This window comes from Rattus norvegicus, chromosome 5 (assembly GCF_036323735.1).
Source record: "Rattus norvegicus strain BN/NHsdMcwi chromosome 5, GRCr8, whole genome shotgun sequence".
Classification (NCBI taxonomy): Eukaryota; Metazoa; Chordata; class Mammalia; order Rodentia; family Muridae; genus Rattus; species Rattus norvegicus.
Window position 1 is genome coordinate 30,284,790 of NC_086023.1, and position 26,477 is coordinate 30,311,266.

The 26,477-nt window shown below is 44.5% G+C and overlaps 1 long non-coding RNA gene across 1 annotated transcript; it reads left to right on the forward strand.

Moving 5' to 3' along the window:
- The first annotated feature begins 256 nt into the window (after positions 1–256).
- LOC134478935 (uncharacterized) lies at positions 257–4,811 on the forward strand. The gene is made up of 2 exons (XR_010051708.1): positions 257–366; positions 3,809–4,811. It is a non-coding gene; the product is annotated as an uncharacterized LOC134478935 (long non-coding RNA).
- Positions 4,812–26,477: the final 21,666 nt, after the last annotated feature.

The window sequence follows — 26,477 nt, forward strand, 5'->3', positions numbered from 1 at the left end:
TGAAAGTGTGTTTAGTCATCACTGGGGGAAAAAAAAAGAGCAGAGAATATTCTCTTGAACTTCTATCCGGTTTAAAATGTTGATTTCACATTAAACCATGGCATCAATGACTATTAATATTATGAGAATCAATGGCCCCCAAAGTACCAGGCAGAATATGCACGTTCTGGAACTTTCCCCGGTATGAAATCACCCAAGGCTCTTCACGCCTCTCAGTGTAACTATTTTCTCCAGATTAAAACCTCCCTTCCTGGAGGGAATCGGGAGTGGCTCAGAGGACTCAGAAAGCTGGGAAAGTTACAAGATTCCTCAAGGCTCCTTCCCAAGATGATATTGCTGGGGTGGGGGAGGACCGGGTGGAGGCTGGTGAGTAAAATTCTTTCTTCAGTGTAGTCGCAGCATGTGGGGCAGGGGGCTCTGAGGGATGCACTTTGCCTCATGCTGGGGCGAGCTTTTCAATGCAAACAACCCCAATAAACTGATTGGGTCAGCATAGAGTTTGGTAAAATCCTTTTCTTTGGTCACTCATTGGCACCATATCTGGAATGAACGGACACGGAAGACCTCTCTTGAGGAAAAGTCACGCAACAAAGCCCAGTTAGAAGCTGATGAAACTGATAGGAATTTTTACAAAAAGAAATTTTATGAAAGCAAGGCCACGGTGTATATGGTTGCTGGGAAAGACAGCAGGTTTATTTAACGAGACATCTCTGCTTAGTTTTGTTGACTTGACCACAACCCGGGGTCATCCAGGAAGAGGGAACCTCAGTTGAGAAAACTTGTCCATTAGACTGACTTTTAAGTCTGTGAGACATTGGCTAATGATTGATGGGAAGTAGACCAGTAAGGGTGACACCATCCCAGGATAGGTGGGTCTCAGTTATAGAAAAAGCAGGCTGAGCATGCTGTGGGGGACAAGCCAGCAAGCCCGGTGCCTTCATGGCTTGTGTTTCGCTTACTTCCCACTTCTTGGTTCCCGCCTTGAGTTCCTGCCCTGACTTCTCGGGGATGGACTGTGATCTAAACAGACCCTTTCCTCCCCCAAATTGCTTTTGGTCGTCAGGTTTTATCATATCAGTAGATCGCTAAGTAGGACAACATCTAGAAAGAAGATCGCCCGGGGTATGCAGTGTGCAGCTTCCGCCCCGCTTCCTTTGTCCTTTTCATCTCTCTACCACATTGGACCGCTCCTATTTCAGTCCTCAAGGCCTGAATTCCCGTTTGCTAGGTCCCTGGGATCCAAAGCTGAAACTGTAATAGTCTACATCTTTGTGACGCCTTCTATCTCGTGATGGAAGTAGGTGCCGTGAAATGATCCAATCCTGCCACAACGGAGAACACACTTTTTTTTTTTTAAGTTTTTTTTTTTTTTTTTTTTTTTTTTTTTTTTTTTTTTTTGAGCTGGGGACCGAACCCAGGGCCTTGCGGTTGCTAGGCAAGTGCTCTACCGCTGAGCTAAATCCTCAAGCCCCTGGAGAACACACTTTATACAGAACGGAGTGTGTTGCAGTAAAAATAAAAAAAGGTGCACGTGTCAGGACCGGTTCCTGCACGTACCGCTCCACGATTTCTCTCCCAGGCTCCCTCTGACCCGGGCAGTCCTTCCAGCGTGGCACCCTTTTATTATCTACTGCAACAGGAGTGGAACTGGGGCTGGATAACTTTGCGGATGGACGCGCTAATGAAGTGACACTTAAGATGGATTTCAAGTGCTTGCTAGCATGTATCCAGCCAGGGAGGGAAAGGGGAAGGGCCCAACAGAGAATGGAGAGGGTTGGTATGAAACAAGAAGTACAAATGTCTGAAAGGTAGGGTGAGTCTAGCATGGTGAGAGTGATAAATCGGGCTAAGAAAAAGACGAAGAAATGCAAACCAGATGCTGAACACAAATTTCACACAAAGCAGGGACAGGAAGGGTCTCAAGGGAGTTCCCCGTCTGCCTAGACACTTGTCGAAAAGGCAACTTAGCTAGACAGGAGGAGGCATGGCTTACTCCAGTGTAGAGGGTTATCCAGAAGTACAAGGAGACAGAATGGTCATGGGCTCATGTACCCTGATGTTGGAACTGCTGGTCCAGACCCAGGAGACTCCATGGTGTAGCCAAAGGCCAGAGTGCCAAGAGAATGGATAATATAAGTTCGGAACTCAGTCAGAGCCAACAGGCAGAAGAGTTGCATGCAATTTGGAGACAATCAAGCACAAAGAAAGAATTCTTCCTATTCAGTTCTTTTGCTCTATTCAGGTCCAACTAGCTGATGGAGGACAGTCACCCGTACTGGGGAGAACAGCTTGCTTCACCTCTATGGAGTCACATGTTAACCCTGCTTGGACACATTCGTGCAGAGTTGTCCAATTATCTGAACGACTCAATGACTGGCCCAGTCAAATTGACACACTAAATTAAGTGTCACAGGACCAGCGAGATAGCTCAGTGGGGAAGGCTGCTTGCCATGCCTACCTGGTGACCTGAGCTTGATCTCCAGAATTCAGGTTAAGGTGGGAGGAGAGAGCAAACCCTATGGATTTGTTTCCTAACTTCCAAGCATAAGGTATGGCATGCAAGACCCTCATTATGTACACATGCATATACACAGACAGACAGACAGACAGACAGACAGACAGACAGACAGGCAGACAGACAGAGACTAAAAAATGAGCCATCGGAGTCAACACCTCCCATTCCCACTTTCTGGTTTCTCCTCCACCTTGTCATCTATCTGCTTCCTGGGAGACCTTCCAAAAAAGCCAGTCTGTATCTTCCACTGCTTTGTGAAGTCCTTCTGAGGCGTCTGCTGCCTCAGAGGTACAGTACATAAGGAGGAGGCTGCCGATGAATCGTCATCTCACTGATATGAATTTCTTTTGAAGATGCTATGGGCTCCTCTATTTTTCTGTTTTCAGGGGCCTCTGCCTGAAGTGCCTTGAGTGTCACCTTCTTCTCTTCCTTCTCTCCTAGCTAGCTCCTAAGTAAACCTCAAGTTTCATCTCAGGCCTTCTTCTTTTGCAAGAAAATGCTCCAGACAATGTTTCTTTCCCTGACCCCAGTTGAAAACAGTGCCCATGGGTTCTAAGCATCCTTCTGAGCTTTATGTAGTTGTAACAGGAAATACACTCCATCGTTAAACAATGCACGTACACATTACCGAGTATTATCCTTGTAAGAAACGTAGAGGGTAGATATTATGAAGAACCCCATTGCACTGGTAAGAAAACTGGCTCAGGGGAGAGAGAGGTAAAGTCATTTGCCTGAATGGCAAAATTGGTAAGGAAGTCAAGATTTGCAGCCAAGTAACTGCTCTCCTCTTGCAACGCTCTTTTCTGTGCTGTGTTTTATTCCCCAAGACTACGTGCTCTGGGGCCATGGCATTGTCTCTTGTCACCCCATTGAGCACAAGGCCTGCAGTACAGAAAACAAAAGATTGAACAAATGCAAATGAACGGATGGATGGTGAAGGCACAGAGCAAGTGGGAGGGGAGAGTGGTGCAACCACAGATTATGTCTTTATAAATTTAGAACGAGTAAAGAGGCATTAGGTGATTGCTGGAGAGATATACCAAATTAAAGCAAATGAGTGTGTGCGCCGGGGGGAACGCACAGATTCCTCCGAGAGATCTCATGCAAGGAGGAAGGCAGCCCTTGAGAATTGCCCGCATGTTCTCAATTCAAACTTCTACTCTATTGGCCTTCTCCAGCATGTACCTCCCTGGGCATTCCACTTCGAAACGACTTACTAGCTCTTTGTCGGTGACGGAGTGAAAGAACAATGAAAGCAATCCGTTGACCATGTCTATCTGTTTTTACCCACAGTAACAGCTGCTTTCAAGGTCAAGTCTGGAATGTTCCAAGGAGTGAAGCAAGGCATGGAGCACGAGACAGAGGCTGAAGAAGAGACAAAGTTTTCTGTGCAAGGCCAGAGGCAAGTAAAGGAGCCCTGGCTACAATTTACAGGACCAGTAATATCTGGACCCCCGGTCTTCATTCAGACTCTTAGACCAGGGCTTGAGCCTCAGCTTGGTGAACACAAGATTGGATTTATTAAGAACCCCTGGCAACAAATGGATGCTCAAGAAGGTGACTGTCTAAGAAGTGATGGTGCCACACGAAGTTGGCTATTGCTATTGTTCATTGTAGCTGGGTACCATTGTGTAGCTGGTTCACCAAAGCACGGTGACATTCACATGAGGTAGCATGTGGATTATTTGCTCCCATGGAATGAAGGACATAGTCAATAAATAACGATTGAAGAACAATTGAAGTCAACTTGGAGCACTGCATATGTCTGATGAAACTGAGCACATCTCCCATAAAGGTTCATTTTCTCACTCAAAACTTGAAGCTGACTGTAGATCGTTGTCTATGTGCAAGTGAGGGCTGGAACGAGTTAAGACGAGGACTGTGGTTGGGCAGTGAAAAGATCAGGCGGGCACAGAGTTTTGAAGGAAGGAGAGAGGGGGAGGAGGAGAGGGGAAAGAACCAAGACGGAGGCAGAGAAGGACGACCCAAATCCGTGTAGCATTAAATGGCCACAGGTAGTTATGAATATTTCTTTTTTTTTTTTTTTAGTTCTTTTTTTCGGAGCTGGGGACTGAACCCAGGGCCTTGCGCTTCCTAGGCAAGCGCTCTACCACTGAGCTAAATCCCCAACCCCAGTTATGAATATTTCTTAAGGGCTGGATTTTCAGAGGTCAATTTATCTTATCTAGGTGGGTGGTTTATATCATTATCAACTGGCTCTGAGGTTTATTGTGTGGACGTTTTGTGGAGTGTAAATTTATCGAGATAAATTACTGAGATAAATCTGACTGCTAAATTAGAAGCTTATTGAGTCTTGATTTTAGCAGGCTGCTGGGAGTTGATACTATAACCATTAGGGGGGCAGATGCTGGGATGTGAGCAGAGTTTGGTGGCAGAGAGCCAGGAGGGCCACCACTGGGACCAGAGAGTAGCTAGAGGTAGCATGGCCTGGTGCCCTAGAACCAGCTGCTGCTGAGATGAGTATACCCCGCTAATACCATATGGCTCGATGATGCTGGTTAGCAAGGGTTTGGGGATATTTTTAATATTTACTGCAACAACTGATGCTCGTCTCTAGCTGAGATGAAATGTCTAGAGGTGTGTTATCACTCACGTGTTGTTGTTAATGGCATTGGAATCTTAGTCCCAAACAGTAAGTTACTAGAACTACAACCTCAGGATGGCTGCAAGCTATAACACTCCCCAAACCCATGAATTTCTCATCTGTAAGTTATAGACAGCACTATCTCCTTCCCCATGATTTTGTGAGGATTAAGAGAAAAATATTCAGAAGTTTTAATATTTCAATCTATCCTTGCTACAAGGATATGGGGCAGTAAGCAGAGGCCAAGTCATTTGACATGATAGATAAAGCCCAGTAGCAGTTGTGCGGAGGACAGATTTAAAATACAAGGTCCTGGGCCTAGAAAGATGGCTCAGCAGTTAGGCGTCCATACTCTCATAGGGGACCAGAGTTCAGTTCCCAGCACCCACGGCAGGTGCCTCTCAACCTCCTGTAACTCCAACTCCAGGGCATCTGATACTCTCTCCTGGCCACCGTAAAAACCTGCACATAATACAAACAGAATTCTTTTAACAATAACCAGAAAGGCCTCTCCTACCTTGATCTCAGCATTCACAGAGCAGGCTATGTATGTGGAGTTGAGAAGGAGCGCAAGGCTCAGGTGTACCATGGCCTCTAGCACTCTGGGAACAGGAATGGAGGCAATGTGGTAGAGATGGAGGTGTTCCTCCTAGCACCTGTTCATGGAGCACGAGGGCACGCTAGCACCTGTTCATGGAGCACGAGGGCACGCTAGCACCGTTTTATATTCAGTTCATGCAGTGATATTCCTTGCTTTGATTCTATGTTAATATATTAATTGGTGAGAGACTTCCTAACACAGTACCGCACAGCGAGTGGCTCACATGGCAGATGTTGCATGTGCTCCGGTCCCAAGGAGACTGGATCCAGGTGTTGTTTATCAGATTGTCTCCTCAAGGCCATGGAGAAAGGATCTGTTCCAAGCTTTCTCCTTGTCTTGAAAAAGGCTGCCTTTGCTTCCTCCCTCTTTACCTCATCTTTCTTCTGTGAGCGTCTGTCTCTGGGTCCACAATTCCTCTTTCATAAAGACATCAGTCATATTGAGGAAGACTTCATCCCACAGACTTTATTTAACTTGATCACCTTTGTAGAGAACTAATTTCCAAAAACCTTTATATTTTAGGGTCAGGACTCTGAGCTATCATTTTGGGGTGGGGTGGGGGAGGTGAGGGTGTCACAGTTACATCTACTTGCTGAAGAATCTTCTAGAGATAAATTAGCTTGGCTGGAGATTCTCCTACACGGAGAGCATGTGGGTGTCAGTGGTGGGAGCGCTTCTCACTTGCAGTGGATGCCTTGTGTTGGTGAAATAGAATTAGAAAGAAACCCTCCTACACCAGAATCACTCTTCTCAGGAGTCAAGGAGAAAGGAAACAGCTTTGTTATTGAATAAGCACTAAAGCAGAGTGCATGAACATCGTGAGAAAACTGCTAAAGAGATGGCAAAGACAGAAGGAAATGTTGCTCTTTATAGACAAATAGAGACACTTCGTCCCACACGTGTTCTCAAGATCAACAAGGCCTGGTTCCCAGATAAGAGGGCTTCCCAGGACAGTATGCCAGAGAGCTTGTTGCTAATGCACCTGGATTGATTCCTTTCTTTCCTTCCCCGAGATATTTATAAACCGTTTCAAAGGTTACGTAAGTCCCCCGATGGCTTTTCAACCCGTGTGTGCCTTTCTCAAGTATTTGAAAAGTTAGCACTTTGAAAGGCGGTGGCCAAGGAGTGGGGGCGGGGGGCACAGAAGTGGTAAAAATGCTTGCTGAACAAATGTGAGGCCCTGAGTCTGAATTTTCAGGTCCCATGTTCAAGTTACCCAACATAACTTTGGGCAGCAGCACAAACTTTTGCTACTGCAAGGCTCTTATGAGGAAATGGGGTCAGAGATAGGAGGATTCCTAGAAGCTCTTAGGTGAGCTAGCCTGGTCTGCACAGGAAAAAAAAAACACCAATGAAGACACCTCATCTCAAAACTAGGTGGAAGGGGAGAGCCAGTATTCAAGGGCTCTACACATGGGCGTTAGCACACACATGCCTACATTTACACACGCACACGAATGCATGAGTACATGCACACTCTTGCTCATGCATAAATCACATGTGTAACATTGTAATAAGCAAACAGAAAATAGGAAGGTAATGACCAAGGATGATTGTGACCCTATCAATCAGGTAACGGAAGAATGGGATCCTACACTTCTATTAGAATACTCATTTAAAATACATTAGAAACATAGTTTCTAATATCATAGTTTTGAGAATACTATATCATGGTTTTTTTCCCTTTCAGTTTAATTTTTATTTATTCTTTGTCTCATGCTGAAAATTTTATACCAAACCAAATGAACTCCATTTGTCCTTGTCCTTCACAAAGGTGGCCTTGAGTAAGGGTCTGTGTTCCTCACTCACCAGTGGCAATGTCACCATTTCTTCTCAGTGGCTCCAGTAAGTGAGTTGGGGCATCTACCGTTCTGGCCTATGAATAGTCAGGATTTTTCAGAGAGATGTACTAGGTTAGACCTGTTTGCAGAAGTAAACTGGGAGTGCCGAGAGACAAAATGACCTCGAAAGTCCTTCCTTCGACTGGAAGTCCCTTCTCCTAATAGCACCCAGCTGAGACAAAAACATAGTCTGCGTTTATACCAAATAAGAGATAATGATTCGGCTGTGTTCTCAGAATTAAGGAGCACTCGTACTTCTGGTTCACCTTGGATGAACTGATTTTCCAACTTCAGACTAGGGTTTTCCGACTCTTTAATGAAAGTGTGAAGGAGAACTTATGGCTGACATGACTAGGAAAACAGGGAGGCAATGTTAAGAAATACAGAGCGAGAAGTAGTATCAAAACCAGAAGACCACTCGTTAAAATGCTGTCTGCAGCTTTGCCACTTCCTCGAAAGCCAAGCTTTCTGGCAAGCCACCTTCCCAAGTCCTGCAGTACAGTGGGATTATAAAGATTTTCAATCTTTCTTGGTAAAAATTGCTCATATGCCCCTTCTCAGCCCACTCTGACCTACCTTTCTCAGCTTCCTCTGGCCCTCTCTGTCTTCTCTGGGTCTCAGGTACACCAGTGGCTGCCATCTTTAGCACAGACTTCTGAGACCTAAGACGTGGGGTGGGGAATGGTTAGAGCGTAGGGTAGGCTTTACTGAAAAGTCCAGAGACTCCAGCGTGGCTGTGCTGGAGGGTTGAAGACCTTCTCACAGGGCTGGGATTTTAGTGAGTGAGGGTGGATGATCTGACTTAAAATACTCTTTATAAAACCCAAAGCTCTAAGGCTGGAGAGATAGCTCAGTGGTTAAGAGCACTGACTGCTCTTCCAGAGGTCCTGAGTTCAATTCCCGTCGTGGTGGCTCACAGCCATCTGTAATGGGATCTGATGCCCTCTTTTGGTGTGTCTGAAAACAACAACAGTATACTCACATACATAAAATAAATTAATTAATTAACAAAAGCTCTGCTCCCTAAGCCATGGTACACACACACACACAAACACACACACACACACAGAGAGAGAGAGAGAGAGAGAGAGAGAGAGAGAGAGAGAGAGAGAGAGACTCACAGGACAGATGATGCTTTAGTTGCTACTTACCTGGTGTTTGATAGTTGTGCTTGCTACATGTGAAGAGCTGAATGATTCACTGTAGAAAGACTAGGCTGTGATCTCCGTGTGGAGACAAAGCATGGGAAGCTATCAGCATTTACAGAGTCAAGGCTCAACTTTCTGCTATTGTTTCCAGCTTTGACCAAAATACTTCCCACAAAGAGCTGAGGAGGATCATCTGGTTCTGGCTTTCAGTTTCAGGCCATTTGGTTCCTGCTGGCCTGTCCTCTGTTCTTGGACAGAACATTGTAACAATGGGGCATGTCATGGAGGCTGTCTTCTTCACAGACAAGCAACAGAGAGTGACAGGAGAGGATCTTGGGGGGGTATGTTTTCTCTGTTCCCACCAGCCATAATACCATTATCTGGAGACCAACCTCTCACTATATAGCCTCCCCCTCCTCCCTGGAAGGACACTTCATTCCAAAATGTAAGATTCTGCCCCTCATACCCGAGGCTTACAGTAAATCAGAAGCAGTGATTTCTAGTGACCGGAACGTGGCTGTGATAACTCATCAGATGTTGAGTATCTTTCCCTCAGCATTTGCAGGAAAGAGCAGGTTTCTATAGTGTTGAAAGCCAACAGACATAGCTTGGTTCTCTGCCGGCCTTCCACAGTTAGCTCGACATGCAGCAGATTGCTTATCTAGAAGGGATATCATCTTGACTTGACTGAAGTAGTCACCCCTGGGACTGCTGATCATAAAGAGAAGCACATGAGGACATCAAGGAAGGAGCAGGGCTAGGCCCTCTCCAGTCCTCAGAATGAGCTCTGCGTCGGCCATGTTAACGAGACAAACATCCTATCTAGCTAGACCTTTCCCAAACACAGTTGGGAGGATGGAGAAAGCAGTTTGAAGTATGAGTTTGCATCCACTAGCGTTAGCAATACGTGAAGAGAATACAGGTCCTGTTAGAATACTGAACTCTGACAGTGTGAAGTTACCGTGCTAATCCATGGAAATGGAGGCATTATTAGTAATAGCATAATTATTATATCGTTATTAGTAGTAGCGTAATTAATTTTAATGGGAGTAGAGAGGTCGGGTAGCATTAATAAAATGGATTATTTGAAAGGTAAAATGTATTCCATTGTTATCTCATTGTTTTTGTTCTGTCTTGTTCATATTTTTAAAGTGCCCATAGAGAGCTCCACATCTATGCAAGTGTGCAAGCCCGCTGCCATGTTAGCAGATGGCTAAGGCAGGTGTCCAGGGTTGTGAAGGACAGAGTAGATTGTCCAGCATACCTCTGCATCTATCCATTGATCCTATTAAGACGCCAACTGCACTGGAAGTCAAGTAGATAATGAGTCCTTACTAGTAGTGCTGATCAAGCATGGGCTACATAGATCGTTTGATGACTTCATGGGGAGTCACCCTTGGAGCATTAGACTGTATGATTTTATTTTCTTTCTGAGATGGAATCTTGCTACGTAACCCAGAATGACTTGGAACTCATAGTCTTTCAGCCTCATCATCCTGAGGGCTGACAGTACAACGAGGCTCCACTTGCTCCTACTGAGTGACTTTATTTCCATCCCTGAGTTATGCTTCTGTGGCTCTTGTGTTTCTGTGAACTTCAGGTAGCATTTCCACAGCGTTTACATGATATCACCTTTCACCTCATCGATGTATGTCTCTGTCTTCTGGTAGACAATTCTTTGAGAGCAGAGGGTATCTTGTATTTTTATTTTAACCTTAAAAAGTTTGTGTGTGTGTGTGTGTGTGTGTGTGTGTGTGTGTGTGTGTGTATGCATGTATGTGCGGGTGCATATACCGTGTGTGTACTTGTGCACTTGTGGACAGCAGAAGACATCCTCAGGTGTTAAACTTCAGATTCCCCTGCCTCTACCACCCATGCACTGAGTTATAGACATACACCACCATAACTGCTTTGTACAGTGCTGGACTGAAACTATGACTCCATGCTTGCTGGGTAAAAGCATCTTGCTAACTGTACTACAAACCCAGTTCACCTTTTTGAGACAGAGTTTCTAACTATAGCCTGGAACCTCCCTAGTAGTCTAGGCAAGTGAACTCTCTGTGTCTCTGCTCTTTCAGCACCAGCATACCAAACACGAATCATGATGCCTAATGTGGATTCTGGGGAGTTGAACTCAGGTCCTTGTGCTTGCAAGGATATCTACTCGTCCTTGTATTTCTCTTTGTACTCTTAAATCATCTAAACCTATGGTTTGCATATCAGTGACAGTCAATAACTGCTTGCCAATTTAAGTTATGAAGTGTCGTTGACTTTAATAAAGCAAAACCATTCTCTGACTGCACAAGAATAGCATATCAAACTGCAAAGAACCAGGGTCATTGTTAACAGTTACTTCTTCAGATCAGTTTTCATAGAGAATATAGACCAAGTTCAGTGTTGAATATCTATTACTAAAATGTTGTTCCATGCAAAGATGACAGGCTCCATCATCAGTAAGTCCCCACACCTCAAAGGCTTCTTATAGCGATAATCTATATATTTTAATCGAGTTGAACTGTGCTGTGCACTGTGAAGATTATAGTGGAGACACCTATATGGTTTCTGTCTCAAGTCACCCAGAGTCGAATTTAGGGTCAGGAGAAGGAAGTGAGGATCGTGAAAGACCAAATTCTGCATCAGGAATCAGTGCAAACCAAATTCTTAAGGAGTCTGGGGGGGGGGGTGGGTTTCAAAGGCTTAAGGTTCTGGAGAATAGCTTTGAGTAGGCTTTGAAGGCACTGGCTGCTTTGTTAGCTGCTGAGACTGTCTCACCTCTGTGATCCTTCCCAGATATCCATTGTCAGGTTCTGGATAAAATCCGGGCTGTAAATCTGAGGACTTCTTTGTCATTAGAGCAGCCAGTGAGAGCCTTTGTGTGCTGCTGAAATCAAACCCCAAACCTAGTGCCCCCTGCCCATAAATGCAGCATACGTGGTCGGGATGTCAAAAATTCCTTAGAGTGATAGCAACAGGTCCTCAGCTTTACAAGCATAGACAGTTGCTCCAGGGAACTTACCACGCCAGATGGTTCGTCTAGGTAGAGCCTGAAAAAAGAACCCTAGCATTCAAGCTGTGCAGGGGAGAATTTAGCTGGGCGAGGAAGCTGTAAGCCTCAGTCTTCGTGACAACTAGAGCTGCCAAGTGGCTCGGAAGTGGCTCCACCAAGCTGCTCTTGCTGTAGGTAGGCCCAGGGTGGGTGGTTCTATGGAGGCTGGCTGGCTGGTGTGCTACTCTTAAGCTAGGCCAGCTTGTTGACTAGCTCTGCAGCAATTACAATGCTTTCAATGCTACCAGGAAAACAGATCTGGTGCTGTCCTTTGCTCACATCACCTGTGTTGAAAGTACAGAGTTCAGACTCTTAAATGAGAGTTGCTGCAGGGACATTTTGTCATTAACGATGGATTAGGAGAGCAAGTGAGTGTGAGCACCACAGAAGTAGGGGGAGTAAGGGCTGGGGAGATAGTTCAGCAAGCATGGAGACCTGAGTTCAATTCCCAGATCCCATGGGAAAAGAAAACAAAAACGTAAAAAGTCTGGGGGCGGTGGTACAGCTGGTGACCCCAGTTCTGGGGAGGTGGGGACAGGCAGCTCTCTCTAGGGTTCACTAGGTCATCCAGCTTCATCTACTTTAGCAAACTCTAATCCAGTGTAAGACCCTGTCTAAAAATCAAACAAATAAACAAGTACATAGTGAATTGGACCCAAGGAAAGACATTTGAGGTTATCCTCTGTCCTAGGTACTCACTTACATATGAATGCATGTGCAGCCACATACAAACATACATAAATATGAACATGCACATGTATGAACATGCACTCAAATACACACTCAAAAAAGAAGTAGGACAGGTAGGAGAACCCAGGCAAACCATACTACTTCCTGTTTTTGTTATCAGGAAAGATGGCTACATGGCTTCCAACTACAGGCGGTTCTGCTTTGCTCCTTGTCCCTTCTGTTAACAAACAGCAAACGGGGAGTATTGATTCCTTTTTGTCATTGTTCCTCAGTGTTGCATCTTGATACTAAAGCTGTAGTCATGCTAGCATGTTTACACAGCTTTCCTGAGCTCAGGGCAAAATGGAAGACACCCTTTTCTTAGCAGGGCTTCCTCTTCTCTGTCTGATCTGGGGAGCCCGACCCCCAGTCTTCAACCTGAGGAACATCACCAGGAACGTTTTACAGGTTCGACTTCCTCTCTTCAGATAAGAACCTGTTCCGCAATCGCCTGGTTTTCCTGGATTGCCACTCCATGCAAATGAGGTATTCCCAGAACCTTAAGCATTAGCCAATGAGACTTCACCCTAAGGAGAACCGCCTCCCATTCTCCAAGGTTCATATGCAGTCCTTGATTCACCCTGAATAAAGTGTGTGAGTACAAGCTGTTTCACTGAATGTCGTCTATGAGAGCTGTAACATTAAAATCCTCAGAGAAGGCCTTCCTCAGTCCTTCCTTGACATTCCCCGGGTGGACCGGATCTTGCAGGCCCCACCCTTTCTGACCTCTGCTTCAGCCTTCCAGCCTGGTGTTCTGCAGTGCCAGGACACCCTAAGGGAGGAAGTGGAACGGGGAACCACACCTTAGTGCATGAATTCAACAAGCATCTGTTGACAACCAGAGGTCTGATGCTGTTCTTTGTTTGCAGTGTGTAAACTAATAACACTTCTCTGGCTGATATTGAGCAACCATTGGTGGGAAAAACACACCATTTATGATACATTGTGGCAGGTGGATGCACAGGCCACACAAATACATATACCAGTGGCTATGCTCTTGATGACTGAGGCATAGTACTTTTGTCTTGTTCTGGGCAGTGAAGAGGTGACTGTGCTTAGGATGGCCTTGCTGGGCACCAATGGGAGGAGAAACCCTTGGTCCTATCAAGGCTTGATGCCCCAGTGTAGGGGAAAGTCAGGGCAGAGAGATGGGAAGGGGTGGGTGGGGGAGCACCCTTATAGAAGCAGAGGGAGAGGGAGAGGACAGGGGTTTTATGGGTGGGAAACTGGGAAAGGAAATAACATTTGAAATATAAAATTTAAAAAAACAAATTAAAAAAATCAGCCTGATGATGGACGCTCCTGGCCGGCCATCAGGGAAGAGCTCCAATGATTTTGCTTTGAATGGGGCATGTGCTACAGGAAACTCAGTTAAAATGTAGTCTCCGCTGTAGGTAGTTGTAAGGAGGAGAGTAGTATCTGTTTATGAATCAGGCCTCTGGGAAGAGTCTAGGTTTAGAAAAAAGCAACATAGAATTCCCATTGTTGACCCTTAGTCATTTTGTAGAAAGATACACACACACACACACACACACACACACACACACACACGCATGCACGCACACATGCACCCCAACTGTTTGCAGCCATTACTTAGGGATACTGCCAGCAAGAAACACATCACCACAAGACACGACAAGGTCTTTTCTTTAAAGCACACCCTATCTCCTCTATTGAGCTGGATTGAAAAATGGCCCATGACAGAGCCGAAACCTTGGTTAACGTTGGAAAGTTTGAGAAATGGTGTCAGAGGATTTATCATAAAGGATCAGCTTAAGCAAAGGCCCAGTGACACCCAGGAAGTTCTCACAGCCGGTCTTTTGTCTATGAACATTTATTGGGAGCTTTCCTGGGTACCAGGAACATATCGGTGGATGCAACAGACAGATTCCTGCTTTCCTGGAGCTGCTTTCTCAACAGAGTAGATAAACACAGGATAAAGAAGGCAGCACATGAGGTGAGGGGGTTGAAAAGGAGGAAGGAGGGAAACTTAGAACCTAGTGGAGCGATGTAGAACACCCAACTGATTTACTCTTTCTCAAGGGCAGCACTCGAGAGAGGACCCCTCAGAGCCGTCTCTTCCCCCAACTCTGTACACAGGACCATCCGTCTTCCATGCTTACCTGAGGGAATCACCCAAAGACCAGTCACATCACTCCTGTGATTATAATCATTTGGGGTTCGCTGGGTTTAAACAATTTTTTTTTGTCATGTGGGTGTATGATGTCCGGGCTGAGGTTGGAGACTGGGTGTGTTTGCCACAGATTGTGAGTGTGGGTCAAAGGTCAACTTCCTGAAGCTGGTGCTTTCCTGCCGTGAATCCCAAGGATCAAAAGCAGGCCGCCAGTCTTGTACCAGGTACTGTGGTGTTTTGATGGTCAACCTGACACAATGTGAAACCCCAGGAAGAGAAATCTCAGTGAGGAATCTGGGAGCATGCTAAATGTGAGTGGAGCCATTTCACATGGTGGGCCCGGGGAATCAAGGAACAGGGAGGGGGTGTTCTGAGAACTAGCAGGCAGGCATTAACTCTTTTGTCTGCGGTTGTTGCGTGACTTGCCTCTTGACTTCCCCACCATGATGGACTGTACCTGAATCATAAAACAACTAAACCCCTTTCCTTTAAGCTGCTATTATCAGGGTATTTTACCATAGCAACAAGAAAAAATTAAGATGTACGGCAAACATTTTTTATCTCCTAAACTATATGCAAGCCCTGTTCACTGGTTAAAGGGTTGTTTCTAATACCCCCAGCATGCATTTGTGGTGTATCCTCTCTCTACCTCAAGCATCCCTCCTTCTGGGTTAGACTGTCCTCCAGTATTCTTTCTTTTCTAACTTCCCCTTGGGGGTCAGGTAATTGATTCCAAGGAAGCTGGAGCCACCACAGCCTTAGCAGCACCCACGAACCAATCCACACAACCCACACCCAGCCAGCATGACGGGGTTGTGAGAGGAATTCACTCAAAAGTAATCTAGTTAAGATTGTCTCTGGAACACTGGCATTTGTCCTGCTAACCACACAATAGGAATGAAAGAGATTCCTCTCAGGGTGGGCATCGGTGATCATGAGGAAAATCTACCTGAAGACAAGCATGGATCAAAAAGTTCAAGGAAGCATCAGAGTGTGGAGCAAGCCCGTGCCTGAGCCCTGAGGACAGAGAAGGTGTCTAAGTGGGCGAGAACATGTGGTTCTCAGTGCATTCTGGCAAGACAGCAGCAGCTAGAAACAAATTCTCAGGCCCCACCCCAATCTTGCCTTACTAGAAAGGGAGCAGGATCCAGCTGCCTGTGTTCCTATGGACTGAGTGAAAGGCTCTGATGCTTGTTAAAGTTTGAAAGCCACACTCTCTTTTAGTTACCTCAGCCAGTAAGTCTGCTTATAAGGCTGTTAAGTTTTTGTTTCCCGTGTCACCTGTACTTTGAACTAGCCAGACTGATGAAGCAATGACAAACGCAGCTGTAGTTGTGTCCTTTGAAGTCCCCAGGAATCTGCTTACTGGGGATGGGGATGGGGTTGGTGCGGTGTGCTCCGCTCTTGTCCCTGAGTGGAAATCTGGAAGAGTCCCATTCTCTTTGCCTTTTTCTTCTTTTCAAGATTTTTGCTCGTTAGGACAAAACATATGCAGCATAAAATGTTATCCTGATGCTGATGTAGGTGTACAGGTCACGAGTGTTAAACACTCACAGTGAGGTGCAGTTGGGACCATCTTTTAACCCCAAGGAAACTTGGCTCCCATTAAACACTGACGTCCCGTCTCTCTCCACTATGGAGCCTGGAAACCGTCATTCTCTTTCCTTCTCTGTGTATTTAACTGCCAGAGGTGCCCTGGGGCGGTATATAGACATCGCTTGTCCTTTCGTCAGTGACTTCGGGCATGAGGTGTACTGTCTCCAAGATTTGTATGCCTTACGTGCTGTGTTTGCGCACCTGTGGGAGGCTGAAGGAGTCTGCTGCTTGCACAGTCCACATTTTGTTGGACTGCCATCCACCAGCAAATGCTCAGGTGCCTTCCAGCTATGTGTTGCCAGCAGGATGCATGCATACGTGTTTGCATGAGTCACTGCATTCTCTTCCAACCATTCGCCCCTCGGATGTGTCACACATCTACTCTCTCCAACTTCTTTCCTTCCAGAGTGATAAATGGGCTCTGGACACTTGGGATATTTTCTCCCTACTTTTTTCAAAGTAACTCAATACCCTGTTATACAACTGAAAACACATGCTACATCCTTGTTTAGTTCTTAAAGTGTGAGTCATAGCCCTACCCTCAAAGAGGAAGGGAAGCTCATAGGGCTGGTCCCAGAAAGAGCTTTCCTCGTCTTTATCTTATAAAATAGGTGTAACAACGTTGCCAAACAAGGACTCTTATCTTTTACGGATGGGGAAACTCGGGTTCAGAAAGGACGAATAGCATTCCTGGTCTCACAGCCTCAGATCTCAGATTAGAATCCTAACAGTTCTGTGGGTCTGTAGACCAATTACGTAGTCTTTTCTACCTGTTCCAATTTCATGTCCAACTGGAGAGATGAAACTAAGTTACAGGACACTGATGATAATTCTTGAAAAAAATGCTTGTAAAGTTTTTTTGTTGTTGTTTTGTTTTGTTTTAATTTTATGTGAACGAATGCTTGGTCTCTGTGTATGTATGCAGTACCAGTGGAGACCAGAAGAGGGCATCCAATCCCCCTGGAACTGGAATTACAGATGTTGTGAGATGTGGGGGCTGGAACTAAACAGGAGTCCTCTTTAAGAGCAGCCAGTGCCCTTACCTTAGCCTTCGGGTGAGGACTCCAGTGGGGTGAAGGTGAGGAGGAGAAAGTTAGCATGAGCTAAGTGAAGGGGCAGAGAGTGGCCCTTCCGATGTAGAGGGCACCTATTACACAGCATCAAGCAGCGGGTTTAGATCAGAAGGTTCCGTGAACACCAGACCAAAACTGGAAGCGCAAGTCGTTGAAAGCAGCATGGCCTTAACGCTTGCGCTGGGAGGAGCGCAGTCAAACTTCTGCCTTATCCTAACTGGAGATCTTGGACAAGCCTTTAAAGCACATGAGTCTATTGTTTCCTCGTCTGTAAAGAAGAAAGATGAGTATCCGCTCTGTAGCGCTGTTGTGAGAAGCTGTGATGTTTGATGAATAAAGTGTCTGTCCCAGGCCTGGCTCATGATGGCTCAATCATACCAGCAGCTGTTGTTGCTGTCAGCGACATGCTTCTACCCGGCAGCGTGTGCCAACACGGAAGCATGGCATTTCCTCATCTCCAGAGTGTACTTCAGGGAAACTTCTGGACAACAGAAGTCAATCTGGAGTACAGAGATGGCCTCAGTGGCAAAGGGGGCTTAGAGGGAGCTTTACAGTTACGGATATGACGTTGTGAGGAGGGGGCTAGGGACGGTAGAAAAGACTGGAATGCAAAGTGTAGAACTAGGAGAGCTAAGGCATGGGAGTAAGGCCTTAAAGAGAGGGAAAGTCCTGACAACTCCACACTCAAAGCAAGACGGAGGAGAGCAGGGAGGAGGAGAGAGGAGGAGGAGGGCGTACAAGGCATCAGCAACCAAAACTAAGATAGGAGAGCTGAAGGTCTGAGAGATGGGGTGAGATGGGCAGACATCACATGGAGGTTGTCCTTCCAGAATAGTGACTTTGACAGGATGACAGGACACTGAAAAGAACACAGCATTTTCCTTCGTGAGCAACTGATACCAGAGACTGTGCGGGAGGATTCAGCATGCACGAGAGACAGAGCACAGGAAGTGCAGGGCAGACCTTCATAAATGGATGCAAGCACTCTTCCTGTTAAACATTCCCATTGCCTGAAGTAAATAACAGCAGAAAAACAGGTGATTGTGTCTTTTGTGGGGAAGTTGCCGAGACCCGGATACTACAGACCTCATGTGGTCGACCTTCATTTTCTTAACCCAAAGGATTGCTCTGTGAGGCAACATGCCAAGTGAACCTCGCTTCTGGATGAAGGAGGGAATGGAGTGTGGAGGAACATTGTATCTTTCCTTTGCTGAGGAGCATTGATTTTTGTCTGCATATTCCTCATTTGTTAGCCATAAAACGAGAAATTAATAACAGTACTAATTCTCGTGCTAGGATGCTAGCACCCAATGAGTATTTGACTGGAAATTCCCTGAACATTTCCTGGTTGCTAGGTTACTCACCAGAACTACCGCATGTTGTATGCTTCTTTCTTCAAGTGTTCCTGTGTATGCACCACTACTTTAACCGCGGTCCAATATTTTTAAAAATACAAAATGGAATATATTTGGTTTAGCCACGGTTATATGGTTTTGACCTCTTAGTGTCTGTGTGTGTGTGTGTGTGTGTGTGTGTAAAGTGCCCATGTGCTCAGTCACGAGTGCCACAATGTATGTATAAAGATCAAGGGACAACTTGTGGGAATTGATTCTCTTCTGCCTTTCGGATCCCACAGATGAAATTCAAACCACCAGGTTTGGCCCAAGCACTTCACTCGCTGAGCCATGTCTACAGGCTGCTTTGAAGCAAACTCATTCTCTGTAAAAATTAACCAATCTAAGAGTTATTCTTAAGGTTACATTTTCCTCTTGCTTTTGAATCCTGTCCAATTATTTCTGTGTAAATCACCATGTTGATCAGCTCTCTAAGGTCTGAGAACCCCAGAATGTAGTCCATTCCTCATCTGAATGGAACGGCACGCATCGCTAGTTGAATTCTTGAAGTGAGCCTCGTTGCTATTCTGAGTTAAAGTGGATTGTAAACGAAAGTGTTTAAATTTTCTAATAATCAATGCAGTGTCTTCAAAGGCGCCTCCCGCAGACGCAGGAGGGGGAGGGGGAGATTGTACGCTTGCTTTCGTTTCAGGAGCACACTTGCTGCCGCATATCAAAATTCAAATCAGAAATATTCATACCACCAGCTTTTCCATTTAATGAAAGTTGAATTACCATGAGTTAGCCACCCAGGCAAAATGGAATACCAGGTCCACAGAAGAAGGTTTTGAGTTTTATTTATAGAATTTATACATTTTTATTTGTGGAACAATACATTTGAGATTTATCAACAGTACTCCTCACACCTGTGTTCCTCTGACCCTGTCAGTTTTGGTTACATTGTCCTGCTTCTGCTACATTGTTATGTAAGGAAGAGACCATGTCTGCCCAGTTCAGATCCCTGCTACCCACGTAGCGGAAGGAGATGACTGATTCCCCAAATTAAGTTATCCTCTGATCCTCTGACCTTTATTCATCCACTGTGGCCTGAGTGCCTACACACACACACACACACACACACACACACACACACACACACACACACACACACACGAAAAACATGCTAAAAGTAGCTGTTTAGTCTTCTCATGACAAAAGAACAAAAACAAAAAACACCAACAAAACAAACAAAACACCAAAAAAAAAAAAATCAAACCAAGCAAACACACAAAAAGGAAAAAGAATTACAAAAGATCTTAAGAGACTACCACGAACAGTTGTCTACCAAGAAATTGTTCCTCAGATCGGCTTATTCACAAGCCAGTTGATCTTTTTAAAGTACATATGTATTATATACGCATTTTAAAATATGCGTGTACTGTGGGATTGAGGTAACCAGCATATGCTATGCATAGTTCCTGGGTCAGTCGTAACGGTCATGCAACACATACTTGACAGTCAGGGAAGTCAGGGAAGGGTGATCATAAGCTACTACATGGGACTAGTCACTCAGAATGCTCAGATGCACTTCATGATTATGTCAATGCAATCATTAGCATCGTTATGTGAGCTGTCCTCACAACACTTGTTGCCTCTTGTCCCTTTGATAGAAGCCATTTTAAGGTTACAAGGTGGTATCTCATTGAAGTGTTAAGTTCTCATCTCCCTAATGATGGGCAACACATTTTTTCATTTACCTTTTGGTCTTCTTTTGAGAAATGTCTACTTAGATCTTGATCCATTTTCTACTCAGGCTATTTTCTTACTATTGAGTTGAGTTTCTGTATATTTTGGCTGCTAACCACTTATCAGACCGCTCCCTTGATTGTTTCCTGGGCTTACCCACAAGACTTTTAAGTTCCAGCAATCTCACTCATGATTGATTCTTGCTTTTGTGGCTGGTGCTTTGGAATACATGTCCAGACCACGATCAGAGAGCTTTTCTCCGTGTTTTCTACTATTATGCTTAAAGCTTAAATATTGAGGTCATTTGCATTTATTTTTATGTAATATACAAGAAGGGCACTAATTTCTCTGTTCTCCAAGTATTCACTTGTCTCAAACTGTTTAGTGACAGACAATCTTCTTGTCCCTGCAAAAATAGAATGACTGTGAAAGCAGATGTTTACTACTGGGCATTCTAGTCTGTTCCATTGGTCAATGTTGGTTTTCAATCTGTTTTGACTACTGTCGTAGGAGAGATTCCCTGATTGTTTCTTGATTGGGTCAATAAAGACCAAGGCGGCAGAAGCCAATCGCTGGGTGAGGAGTTAGAGGCAGGATTTCCGGGTCCGGAAGGGGCTTTTTTTTTTTTTTTTTTTTTTTTTTTTTTTTTTGCCAGGCTGTGGAGAGAGGAACACAAACATGTAGGCCTGGGGGCTGTTAGAAAGAGGCCGCTACCAGAAGAATCTGACATAGAATAGCTGATGAGTTTAGAACAGTGGATTCCGTCCACAGCAGTTGTATTATCTGGCTGGTTTTAACATATTAAGGTTGCCTGGTGTTTTCCATCCACAGCGACTCAGGTGAGCAGGAGGCAGCGGTCCACCAGGGTGGTTGGTCGGTGGAATTAGAGCAGTAGCTCCAGTAGTTCTCAAGAGGGATGGTTGTTGGGTGGCTTAGCAGAGCCAGCCGGAGGAACAGGCGGCACTCTCAGAAAAGCGTTAGCTAGCGGGGCGGGCTGAGTAGATGGCCAGCGAGTGGCTGCTGAACCCAGAGCCTAGCCGGAACAAGTGTGCATTTTAAAACTACACACAACACACTGTAGCTTTAAAGTCAGGCAGTCTTACAATTCTAGACTGTTTCTTCCTTTAAAAAAACTTTTTTTAAATTATTTTTAATTATGTGTAGGTGTGTGTGTGTGTGTGCGCGCGCGCGCACACACACACACACACACACACACACACACACATAAATGCAGTTGCCCCATGAGGTTATAGGAGATGTCTATAGCTATACACAGTTGTGAGCCTTCTGCCATGGATGCTGGGAGCTGAACTCTGGCCTACTGGAAGAGCAAGCGGCCTGCACCATCTCTCCAGCATCATTATTTAATTTGGTTTAGTAATGTTGTCTTGACAATTTTGTATCTAGCATCATCAGGGAGGTTGGTCTTAAGTTTTCTTTTCCTATATACAATGCTGTTGTCTGGCCTTAGCATTTAGGGAGAATTGGCACTTCTTCAATTTTGTGGGGAAACCTGGAGAAAATTTTGTCTTACATTTTAGAAAGTGAAATTAAGAGTTGATTACTTAAATAAAATAAACAAAACTTTCTGTTGATTAATTAAGAAATCTAAAGAGAAAACTTTTTAAATTTGTAAACTCAAAAATGAGAAAGACTGCTGGGCAGTGGTGGCACATGCCCTTAATCCCAGCACTCAGGAAACAGGACAAGTGGATCTCTGTGGGTTCAAGGCCAGCTTGGTCTACAGACTGAGTTTTAGGACAGTCACAGCTACACAGAGAAGCCATGTCTCAAAAAACAAAAATGAAACCAACCAAACCAAGAGAGGGAGAGAATGAGAGAGAGAGAGAGAGAGAGAGAGAGAGAGAGAGAGAGAGAGAGAGCGCTAGCAGGTTGTTTAAGGCCAGAGATATATTATTTTCTTTTAGATTTTCCAATTTCTTAGTATACAACTGCTCATGGTGGTCTCTAGGATCCTGTGGTATCAGATGTAATGCCCCCCCACCTTTCTCCTTCTCTGTCTCCCATTCTCAGCCCTCATGGCTCTGCTTCTGTCTGTCTGCCCAACCCCTTCTCTCCCACCCCTTCTCCCAAATAAACCTCCTATATATTAAAAAAGAAAACAGAAAGCCAGCCTGCTAACACTGAAGCACAATGAAGTATATAAGATATCTGAACAGTCTAGTAATGAACAAAGAGAATGAACTAATAATGTCTCTCTTAACAAGAAACTTAGAATCTGATGACCACGGCTGACATCTACAGACCATTTCACTGACTCTGATAGTCCATATTTGCCTTTAAATAGAATCTTACTTTAGCAAGATCACATTTACTTTTAAAACCTTGTATCATTTGATAACTAGAAAGTTATCACTTACTACACACAGAGGGAGGGAAACAAGGAGATTAGAATGCCATTAAGATATATATATAAAAAAATTACGCGTTGAAGACTCGTGACCTAAAATCACAATTTTTATCTTATTTTCTAGAAGTGCAAGAACAGAAATAAATCCATTGCTGTTGCCAGTTTGAGGTATTCTCCTGAATAAGACAATGAAAAGAGAATCCAACTGAGTGCTAGCCATGAATGAGTCACATGATAAATTCTGAAAGAACTGGTTTATTCTTTTATTTGTCAATAATTTTACACGCTGACCTCAGGCACTGTGGTGGTGAGGATCATACTCTGTATAGTTCCGAACATGCACACAGTTGGAGGTGAACGGGTGCTGTATCTACTGTGGGCATTTAATCAGAATGGCTCAAGATTAAAACATAAACACTGTTGGTGGAAATCTGACAGAAGACTTTTGAATGAAGCAAGATGTCTTGGTACACATCCATCATCCTGGTACTTGGGTGATTGAGGTAGAAGGATTTCAAGTTTGAAGCCAGCCTGGTCTACATATAGTGAGACTCTGTCTCAAGAAATCAAAATCAACCAATCAGGCATGTTTTATAAGGCTCCCACCACCAACTCCACCAGGAGTTCTCTCTTTCCACCCTCCCTTTCCCCCTTGGTCTGTGTGTGTGTGTGTGTGTGTGTTGCATGTTTCTGGGGAGCTGACACAGGTTTTTGCACCCCACTACTAATGTTTTAGCCCCACCTGCACTGAGTTACATCTCCAGCCATGTTTTTATTTTTTACCTACTTTTCTTGAGCAGCTGGGATCGCAGCACTGTGCTACCTACCCTAAACCACCAAGCTTGTCTGGGAGCTACTTTTTATTGAATTTAAAGCTCTTCCAATTATTAAGGAATCAATTCAGGTATAAACCGTAGGTGAGTACTGCCTAAGAAGTGTGTTCTTCTGTTCAGTCAGAAAGAAGAAAAAATACTCGGGAGGGAGGGCCAAGAGGATAAAGGATGACCCAGTTCTGACCCTCAGCTAAGGTAAATTTGATTAGGCCATGGTTTTTAAAGGCACATTTTTATTTTCTGAGGTAACGTTTTTCTTATCAGCTATACCTCAGGGCTATGAACCAATGACATATGACAAAGAATTTTTTAAAAAAAGAAAAGAAAACAGTGGCCTTTTCCCCTTTGGGGCACATAAAAAAAGATTATGTTCCACTCTTTGTTTGGCTGGCTGATTTTGGGAAATGCTTCAAGGAGAATTCCAGATAAGAACACATTTGCTAGATCAAGCAATCTTTACTTACATTCTCCACAGGATGCAAACTTACTGGCCTTTATTCTACTTCTTTGAGGGATGAAACGTCTTTGTCTGCTGGTGCTGCTCGAAAGTTGTCTGTTAGACAACCAGTCCAGTGACCTGTCCTGTCTGCAGAGAGCCAGCTGAGATCTGTGGTTCTGTGTCTAAGCAGGTGGGGATACAACCGCGTGCCTCTCAATGCGCTGGCTAGGGGCTCTCCCCTGCCAAGAACTGAACGCTTTAATTCTGTGATTCTTCAAAGCTGTTCCCTATACATGGTGTCAAATAACCTTCCTTTTCAGGAGGTCTAACCCAGTAGCCTCACAGACCTCAGGATGAAAGCCAGTGGCATGTACGTGGTGTGCAAGGAGAACAAAGGAGAAATGCAGTCAAAGCCAAAAACCCCCACGTTACATAACACCTTGTGTTAGAAAATCCATGACCCATAAAACATTTACCTATTTTGTGGGGTTTAAATAAAGCAGAGTGGTGTTCCTTTTTAAAGAATTACTTTACAGTGATCTTTCTGTCAGAATTCCAATTATTCTGTGACTCAGTGGGTATGTGTCTAGCTTTAAAAAAAAAAAAACCTCCCTTTTTATTATTTTGGCTAAGAATGAAGAAGTTTTCATATGAAGTTTGTGAAGGACAAGTTTATATAACGATGCATTGCTGCATCAAACACAAACACACTTTATTTCCTGTTTGAGATGCAATGATATTTTGAGAATTGAGGCCTACCCATAGGGAAAGGGCATTTTCTTGAGCTCATCTCTCTGAGAGTCTAGAAACTGACTTAGGGTCTGTGGCAAGGATGAGGGTTGTCAATTTAATCCTACTTGAGTGTTAGGATAAAGCCTGCCAGATAAAAAGCCTAATGAATTAATATGCACATGAGAGACAGGTTGTCATAAACCTTGTCCACAGGCCCTGCCAGATTTCATCTGTAGCACCACCTGCCTAGCTGCTCATGTTGAAGAATTTTACCCCGTGCTGGGCACTCCGGAGGCTGTCTTTCCCAGAACCCTTGCACACTGGGTATAGCCTGTGACTCATTCTGTCCTGTGGAGTATGTTCAGAATGAGGTACTTACCTCCCTCTGTCCCTGTGAAAGTTCTGTGTGACTCTGCTCACGAGTGGCACAGGATCCAAACAGTCCCCTAAAAAGAGTTGGAATCACAAGAAAAAAAGTGGGCCCCCGCCAATCATGTATCTGCATGGGACTGCGAACATTGAGAAAGTAAGAAATAAGAGTGCATTATCTTAAGTCAGTACAATTTGAGGATTTAGGTCTACTTGTTTTAATAGTGGCTCTCAATGCATTACCCACTGCCTGTTCTTCTGTCTTTGTCCTCCATTTCTTTTTTTTTTTTTTTCTAAAAAAACATAATATTTTATTGATTATTTGGAAATTTCACATAATGGATCATGAGAACATTCACTTTCCAGTCTTCCCAAGTCCACTTGTGACCTCCTCCAAAACAAAGAAAAAGAAAAAAAAGAAAGAAAATACCCAGTCTACTTTGAATTGTTCATATAGCCACTGGAGCATGGTCAAAGTCCCATTGGCCAGCTTCTTTTTTTTTTTTTTTTATTAACTTGAGTATTTCTTTTTTTTTTTTTTTTTGATTTTTTTTTTTTATTAACTTGAGTATTTCTTATATACATTTCGAGTGTTATTCCCTTTCCCGGTTTCCGGGCAAACATCCCCCTCCCCCCTCCCCTTCCTTATGGGTGTTCCCCTCCCAACCCTCCCCCCATTGCCGCCCTCCCCCCATAGACTAGTTCACTGGGGGTTCAGTCTTAGCATTGTCCTCCATTTCTTGCTCCTATTCTCTCTCTCCCTCTCTTCTCCCTCCCTCCCCCTTTGTGTGTGTGTGTGTGCGTGTGTGTGTGTGTGCATACGTGTGTGTGCGTGTGTGTGTGTGTGGTGTGTGTGTGTGCGTGCGTGTGCGTGTGTGTGCGTGCGTGTGCGTGTGTGTGTGTGTGTGTGTGCGTGTGTGTGTGTGTGCGTGTGTGTGTGCGTGCGTGTGTGTGTGCGTACGTGTGTGTGCGTGTGTGTGTGTGGTGTGTGTGTGTGCGTGCGTGTGTGTGTGTGTGTGTGCGTGTGTGTGTGTGTGTGTGTGCGTGCGTGTGTGTGTGTGTGTGTGTGTGTGTGTGTGTGTTAGCCGGAAGTTTATACTGAGTGCCTTCCCTTATCTGATCTCAGGACCAAATACCTTCCTGGTAAGCATTTTACCCATGGACTCATCCCCTAGCCTGTAGTTCTTTCTTTTAGACTAAATTAAGGCATCTGTAGGTGGACGTAGGATTAAAGCCTTTACTCTGTTGAAATGACAATCAGCCTTGATTAATTAGGAGAAAAAGTTTAACCAATTCAACTTTTTAAAAAGCTTACAATTTAAATACTTAAGAGAATTTTTGTTGAACAACCTTTTGAGGGGATAG